The sequence below is a fragment of the Triticum dicoccoides genome, chromosome 3B (genome assembly GCF_002162155.2).
Source record: "Triticum dicoccoides isolate Atlit2015 ecotype Zavitan chromosome 3B, WEW_v2.0, whole genome shotgun sequence".
In the NCBI taxonomy this organism is placed as follows: Eukaryota; Viridiplantae; Streptophyta; class Magnoliopsida; order Poales; family Poaceae; genus Triticum; species Triticum dicoccoides.
Window position 1 is genome coordinate 173,358,687 of NC_041385.1, and position 8,351 is coordinate 173,367,037.

The following is an 8,351-nucleotide window of genomic DNA, read 5'->3' on the forward strand; positions in this document are numbered from 1 at the left end:
TTCTTCTTTGCCGATCTCGGTTGTGGTTTTTCATCTAAGTATGTGGTGATTAATAATGCAAAATTTTATTAGCTTCGATGCCATGCTATACATAGTGGTTTAAATAACTTGTGTTTCTTATACTGAAAAGTAATTCAGAATTTGTTTTTCTTTCAATTAGAACCCTGATGCAGACAAGGATTGTGTGGTTGTACATGTCACTCGCTGTGAGGCGGATGACCTGAATATACACACTGGGAAAACATAGTTCTTAGGCTGTTGGATCCTGGAAGCCATTTGCAGTTATACCAATGAAGAGTTGTATTCTAGCCTCACTGTTGTCAGGCGTGTTGTCTAGGGTGTACTGAAGCATAAGAAGTTCAAAGCTACTCCTTCGTTTGTGAGGCATATTGTTCTTGTCAAGCTTACGCAGGAAGATGACGTGGCATGCCTCCACAAACAAGTTTATCAGTGGCAAGGCCACAAGGTTGTCTTCATGAAGGTTCACATGATTGAGCTGCTGTGGGACGTCCTCGATGATGTTCATGGCAAGGTTCGTCTTGTGTCCAGCCCAAATTAGATCGAGGCATGAAATAGTTGCCCCAGCTAGTGTTTAATAGTAGTTTGGATTGTGTCTAATTATCCGAACCTTGCGTGTTATCGACCCCTCTGGGCTAGTACTCTGTTTGAATCCGTCTATGGGAACTGCTGCTACTTTTGTGTTCCCGTGAATCATGTGAGAACCATCGTAATTGTTGCCGAAACAGATGCGTCCTCACTAGTTTTTTCATGAATATGGCATGGTAAGACATAAGTTGTCACGGTTTATCATACGAGCAATGTGTGTTTTGATGAAATAGATGTTGGGGAACGTAGTAATTTCAAAAAATTTCCTACGCACACGCAAGATCATGGTGATGCATAGCAACAAGAGGGGAGAGTGTTGTCTACATACCCTTGTAGACCGTAAGCGGAAGCATTAGCACAACGCGGTTGATGTAGTCGTACATCTTCACGATCCGACCGATCAAGTACCGAACGTACGACACCTCCGAGTTCAGCACACATTCAGCCTGATGACGTCCCTCAAACTCCAATCCAGCCGAGTGTTGAGGGAGAGTTTCGTCAGCACGACGGCGTGGTGACGATGATGATGTTCTACCGACGCAGGGCTTCGCCTAAGCACCGCTACAGTATTATTGAGGTGGACTATGGTGAAGGGGGGCACCGCACACGGCTAAAAGATTAAATGATCAATTGTTGTGTCTATGGGGTGCCCCCTGCCCCCGTATATAAAGGGTCAAGGGGGGGGGTGCGGCCGGCCAAGGGGAGAGGCGCGCCGGGAGGAGTCCTACTCCAACCGGGAGTAGGACTCCCCCCTTTCCTAGTTGGATCAGGACTTGGGAGGGGGAAAGAGGAGGGAGAGAGGAAGGAAGGGGGGGGGGGCGCCCCCATCTCCTTGTCCTATTCGTACTAGGGGGAGGGGCACGCGTCCAAGCCCTGGCCGTCTCTCCTCTTCTCCGTAAAGGCCCACTAAAGCCCATTAACCTCCCGGTACTCCGGTAAAATCCCGATTTCACCCGGAACACTTCCGATATCCAAACATAGGCTTCAAATATATCAATCTTCATGTCTCGACCATTTCGAGACTCCTCCTCATGTCCGTGATCACATCCGGGACTCCAAACAACCTTCGGTACATCAAAACATATAACTCGTAATATAACTGTCATCGTAACGTTAAGCGTGCGGACCCTACGGGTTCGAGAACTATGTAGACATGACCGAGACACGTCTCCGGTCAGTAACCAATAGCGGAACCTGGATGCTCATATTGGTTCCCACATATTCTACGAAGATCTTTATTGGTCAGACCGCATAACAACATACGTTGTTCCCTTTGTCATCGGTATGTTACTTGCCCGAGATTCAATCATCGGTATCTCAATACCTAGTTCAATCTCGTTACCGGCAAGTCTCTTTACTCGTTCCGTAATACATCATCTCACAACTATCTCATTAGTTGCAATGCTTGCAAGGCTTAAGTGATGTGCATTACCGAGAGGGCCCAGAGATACCTCTCCGACAATCGGAGTGACAAATCCTAATCTCGAAATATGCCAACCCAACAAGTACCTTTGGAGACACCTGTAGAGCACCTTTATAATCACCCACTTACGTTGTGACGTTTGGTAGCACACAAAGTGTTCCTCCGGTAAACGGGAGTTGCATAATCTCATAGTCATAGGAACATGTATAAGTCATGAAGACAGCAATAGCAATATACTAAACGATCGGGTGCTATGCTAACGGAATGGGTCAAGTCAATCACATCATTCTCCTAATGATGTGATCCCGTTAATCAAATGACAACTCATGTCTATGGTTAGGAAACATAACCATCTTCGATTAACGAGCTAGTCAAGTAGAGGCATACTAGTGAGACTCTGTTTGTCTATGTATTCACACATGCATTACGTTTCCGGTTAATACAATTCTAGCATGAATAATAAACATTTATCATGATATAAGGAAATAAATAATAACTTTATTATTGCCTCTAGGGCATATTTCCTTCAGTCTCCCACTTGCACTAGAGTCAATAATCTAGATTACACAGTAATGATTCTAACACCCATGGAGCCTTGGTGCTGATCATGTTTTGCTCGTGGAAGAGGTTTAGTCAATGTGTCTGCAACATTCAGATCCGTATGTATCTTGCAAATTTATATGTCTCCCACCTGAACTAGATCCCGAACGGAATTGAAGTGTCTCTTGATGTGCTTGGTTCTCTTGTGAAATCTGGATTCCTCCGCTAAGGCAATTGCTCCAGTATTGTTACAAAAGATTTTCATTGGACCCGATGCACTAGGTATGACACCTAGATCGGATATGAACTCCTTCATCCAGACTCCTTCAATTGCTGCTTCCGAAGCAGCTATGTACTCCGCTTCACATGTAGATCCCGCCATGATGCTTTGTTTAGAACTGCACCAACTGACAGCTCCACCGTTTAATGTAAACACGTATCCGGTTTGCGATTTAGAATCGTCCGGATCAGTGTCAAAGCTTGCATCAACGTAACCATTTACGATGAGTTCTTTGTCACCTCCATAAACGAGAAACATATCCTTAGTCCTTTTCAGGTACTTCAGGATATTCTTGACTGCTGTCCAGTGATCCACTCCTGGATTACTTTGGTACCTCCCTGCTAGACTTATAGCAAGGCACACATCAGGTCTGGTACACAACATTTCATACATGATAGAGCCTATGGCAGAAGCATAGGGAACATCTTTCATTTTCTCTCTATCTTCTGCAGTGGTCGGGCATTGAGTCTTATTCAACTTCACACCTTGTAACACAGGCAAGAACCCTTTCTTTGCTTGATCCATTTTGAACTTCTTCAAAACTTTGTCAAGGTATGTGCTTTGTGAAAGTCCAATTAAGCCTCTCGATCTATCTCTGTAGATCTTAATGCCCAATATGTAAGCAGCTTCACCGAGGTCTTTCATTGAAAAACTCTTATTCAAGTATCCCTTTATGCTATCCAGAAATTCTATATCATTTCCAATCAGTAATATGTCATCCACATATAATATCAGAAATGCTACAGAGCTCCCACTCACTTTCTTGTAAATACCGGCTTCTCCAAAAGTCTGTATAAAACCAAATGCTTTGATCACACTATCAAAGCGTTTATTCCAACTCCAAGTGGCTTGCACCAGTCCATAAATGGATCGCTGGAGCTTGCACACTTTGTTAGCTCCCTTTGGATCGACAAAACCTTCCGGTTGCATCATATACAACTCTTCTTCCAGAAATCCATTCAGGAATGCAGTTTTGACATCCATTTGCCAAATTTCATAATCATAAAATGCGGCAATTGCTAACATGATTCGGACAGACTTAAGCATCGCTACGGGTGAGAAGGTCTCATCATAGTCAATCCCTTGAACTTGTCGAAAACCTTTCGCAACAAGTCAATATTTTTAGACAGTAACATTACCGTCAGTGTCATTCTTATTATTGAAGATCCATTTATTCTCAATTCCTTGCCGATCATCAAGCAAGTCAACCAAAGTCCATACTTTGTTCTCATACATGGATCCCATCTCAGATTTCATGGCCTCAAGCCATTTTGTGGAATCCGGGCTCACCATCGCTTCTCCATAGTTCGTAGGTTCATCATGATCCCGTAGCATGACCTCCAGAACAGGATTACCGTACCACTCTGGTGCGGATCTTATTCTGTTTGACCTACGAGGTTCAGTAACAACTTGATCTGAAGTTCCATGATCATCATCATTAACTTCCTCACTAATTGGTGTAGATGTCACAGGAACTGGTTTCTGTGATGAACTACTTTCCAATAAGGGAGCAAATACAGTTACCTCATCAAGTTCTACTTTCCTCCCATTCACTTCTTTCGAGAGAAATTCCTTTTCTAGAAAGGATCCATTTTTAGCAACGAATGTCTTGCCTTCGGATCTGTGATAGAAGGTGTACCCAATAGTCTCCTTTGGGTATCCTATGAAGACACATTTCTCCGATTTGGGTTCGAGCTTATCAGGTTGAAGCTTTTTCACATATGCATCGTAGCCCGAAACTTTAAGAAACGACAACTTTGGTTTCTTGCCAAACCATAGTTCATAAGGCGTTGTCTCAACGGATTTCGATGGTGCCCTATTTAATGTGAATGCGGTCGTCTCTAAAGCATAACCCCAAAACGATAGCGGTAAATCAGTAAGAGACATCATAGATCGTACCATATCTAGTAAAGTACGATTACGACGTTCGGACACACCATTACACTGTGGTGTTTCGGGTGGCGTGAGTTGCGAAACTATTCCGCATTGTTTCAAATGTAGACCAAACTCGTAAATCAAATATTCTCCTCCACGATCAGATCGTAGAAACTTTATTTTCTTGTTATGATGATTTTCAACTTCACTCTGAAATTCTTTGAACTTTTCAAATGTTTTAGACTTATGTTTCATTAAGTAGATATACCCATATCTGCTTAAATCATCTGTGAAGGTGAGAAAATAACAATATCCACCATGAGCCTCAACATTCATTGGACCACATACATCTGTATGTCTGATTTCCAACAAATATGTTGCTCTCTCCATAGTTCCGGAGAACGGCGTTTTAGTCATCTTGCCCATGAGGCACGGTTCACAAGTACCAAGTGATTCATAATCACGGGGCTCCAAAAGTCCATCATTATGGAGTTTCTTCATGCGCTTTACACCGATATGACCTAAATGGCAGTGCCACAAATAAGTTGCACTATCATTATCAACTCTCCATCTTTTGGCTTCAACATTATGAATATGTGTATCACTACTATCGAGATTCATCAAAAATAGACCACTCTTCAAGGGTGCATGACCATAAAAGATATTACTCATATAAATAGAACAACCATTATTCTCTGATTTAAATGAATAACCGTCTCGCATTAAACAAGATCCAGATATAATGTTCATGCTCAACGCTAGCACCAAATAACAATTATTTAGGTCTAATACTAATCCCGAAGGTAGATGTGGAGGTAGGGTGCCGACCGCGATCACATCGACTTTGGAACCATTTCCCACGCGCATCGTCACCTCGTCCTTTGCCAGTGTTCACTTAATCCGTAGTCCCTGTTTCGAGTTGCAAATATTAGCAACAGAACCAGTATCAAATACCCAGGTGCTACTGCGAGCTCTAGTAAGGTACACATAATAACATGTATATCACATATACCTTTGTTCACCTTGCCATCCTTCTTATCCGCCAAATACTTGGGGCACTTCCGCTTCCAGTGGCCAGTCTGCTTACAATAGAAGCAATCAGTTTCAGGCTTAGGTCCAGACTTGGGTTTCTTCTCCTGAGCAGCAACTTGCTTGCTGTTCTTCTTGAAGTTCCCCTTCTTCTTCCCTTTGCCCTTTTTCTTGAAACTAGTGGTCTTGTTGACCATCAACACTTGATGCTCCTTCTTGATTTCTACCTCCGCAGCCTTTAGCATTGCGAAGAGCTCGAGAATTGTCTTATCCATCCCTTGCATGTTATAGTTCATCACGAAGCTCTTGTAGCTTGGTGGCAGTGATTGAAGAATTCTGTCAATGACGCTATCATCCAGAAGATTAACTCCCAGTTGAATCAAGTGATTATTATACCCAGAGATTTTGAGTATATGCTCAATGAAAGAACTATTCTCCTCCATCTTGCAGTTGTAGAACTTATTGGAGACTTCATATCTCTCAATCCGGGCATTTGCTTGAAATATTAACTTCAACTCCTGGAACATCTCATATGCTCCATGATGTTCAAAACATCGTTGAAGTCCCGGTTCTAAGCCGTAAAGCATGGCACACTGAACTATCGAGTAGTCATCAGCTTTGCTCTGCCAGATGTTCACAACATCTGGTGTTGCTCCTATAGCAGGTCTGGCACCCAGCGGTGCTTCCAGGACATAATTCTTCTGTGCAGCAATGATGATAATCCTCAAGTTACGGACCTAGTCCGTGTAATTTCTACCATCATCTTTCAACTTTGCTTTCTCAAGGAACGCATTAAAATTCAATGGAACAATAGCACGGGCCATCTATCTACAATCAACATAGACAAGCAAGATACTATCACGTACTAAGTTCATGATAAATTTAAGTTCAATTAATCATATTACTAAAGAACTCCCACTTAGATAGACATCCCTCTAATCCTCTAAGTGATCACGTGATCCAAATCAATTAAACCATAACCGATCATCACGTGAAATGGAATAGCTTTCAATGGTGAACATCATTATGTTGATCATATCTACAATATGATTCATGCTCGACCTTTCGATCTCAGTGTTCCGAGGCCATGTCTGCATATGCTAGGCTCGTCAAGTTTAACCCAAGTATTCTGCGTGTGCAAAACTGCTTGCACCCGTTGTAGATGGACATAGAGCTTATCACACCCAATCATCACGTGGTGTCTGGGCACGATGAACTTTGGCAATGGTGCATACTCAGGGAGAACACTTTTATCTTGAAATTTAGTGAGAGATCATCTTATAATGCTACCGTCAATCAAAGCAAGATAAGATGCAAAAAGATAAACATCACATGCAATCAATATAAGTGATATGATATGGCCATCATCATCTTGTGCTTGTGATCTCCATCTTCGAAGCACCGTCATGATCACCATCGTCACCGACGCAACACCTTGATCTCCATCGTAGCATCATTGTCGTCTCGCCAATCTTATGCTTCTACGACTATCGCTACCGCTTAGTGATAAAGTAAAGCATTACAGGGCGATTGCATTGCATATAATAAAGCGACAACCATATGGCTCCTGCCAGTTGTTGATAACTCGGTTACAAAACATGATCATCTCATACAATAAAATTTAGCATCATGTCTTGACCATATCACATCACAGCATGCCTTACAAAAACAAGTTAGACGTCCTCTACTTTGTTGTTGTAAATTTTATGTGGTTGCTACGGGCTGAGCAAGAACCGTTCTTACCTATGCATCAAAACCACAACGATAGTTTGTCAAGTTGGTGCTGTTTTAACCTTCGCAAGGACCGGGCGTAGCCACACTCGGTTCAACTAAAGTGAGAGAGACAGACACCCGCCGGTCACCTTTAAGCAACTAGTGCTCATGGCGGTGAAACCAGTCTCGCGTAAGCGTACGTGTAATGTCGGTCCGGGCCGCTTCATCTCACAATACCGCTGAACCAAAGTATGACTTATATCGCCCACAACTCACTTGTGTTCTACTCGTGCATATGACATCTACGCATAAAACCTAGCTCGGATGCCACTGTTGGGGAACATAGTAATTTCAAAAAAATTCCTACGCACACGCAAGATCATGGTCATGCATAGCAACGAGAGGGGAGAGTGTTGTCTACATACCCTTGTAGACCATAAGCGGAAGCGTTACCACAACGCGGTTGATGTAGTCGTACGTCTTCACGATCCGACCGATCAAGTACTGAACGTACGGCACCTCTGAGTTCAGCACACGTTCAGCCCGATGACGTCCCTCAAACTCCGATTCAGCCGAGTGTTGAGGGAGAGTTTTGTCAGCATGACGGCGTGGTGACGATGATGATGTTCTACCGACACAGGGCTTCGCCTAAGCACCGCTATAGTATTATCGAGGTGGACTAGGTGGAGGGGGGCACCGCACACGGCTAAAAGATCAGATGATCAATTGTTGTGTCTATGCGGTGCCCCCTGCCCCCGTATATAAAGGAGCAAGGGGGGGTGCGGCTGGCCAAGGGGAGAGGCGCGCCAGGAGGAGTCCTACTCCCACCGGGAGTAGGACTCCCCCCCTTTCCTAGTTGGATTAGGACTTGGGAGGGGGGAAAGA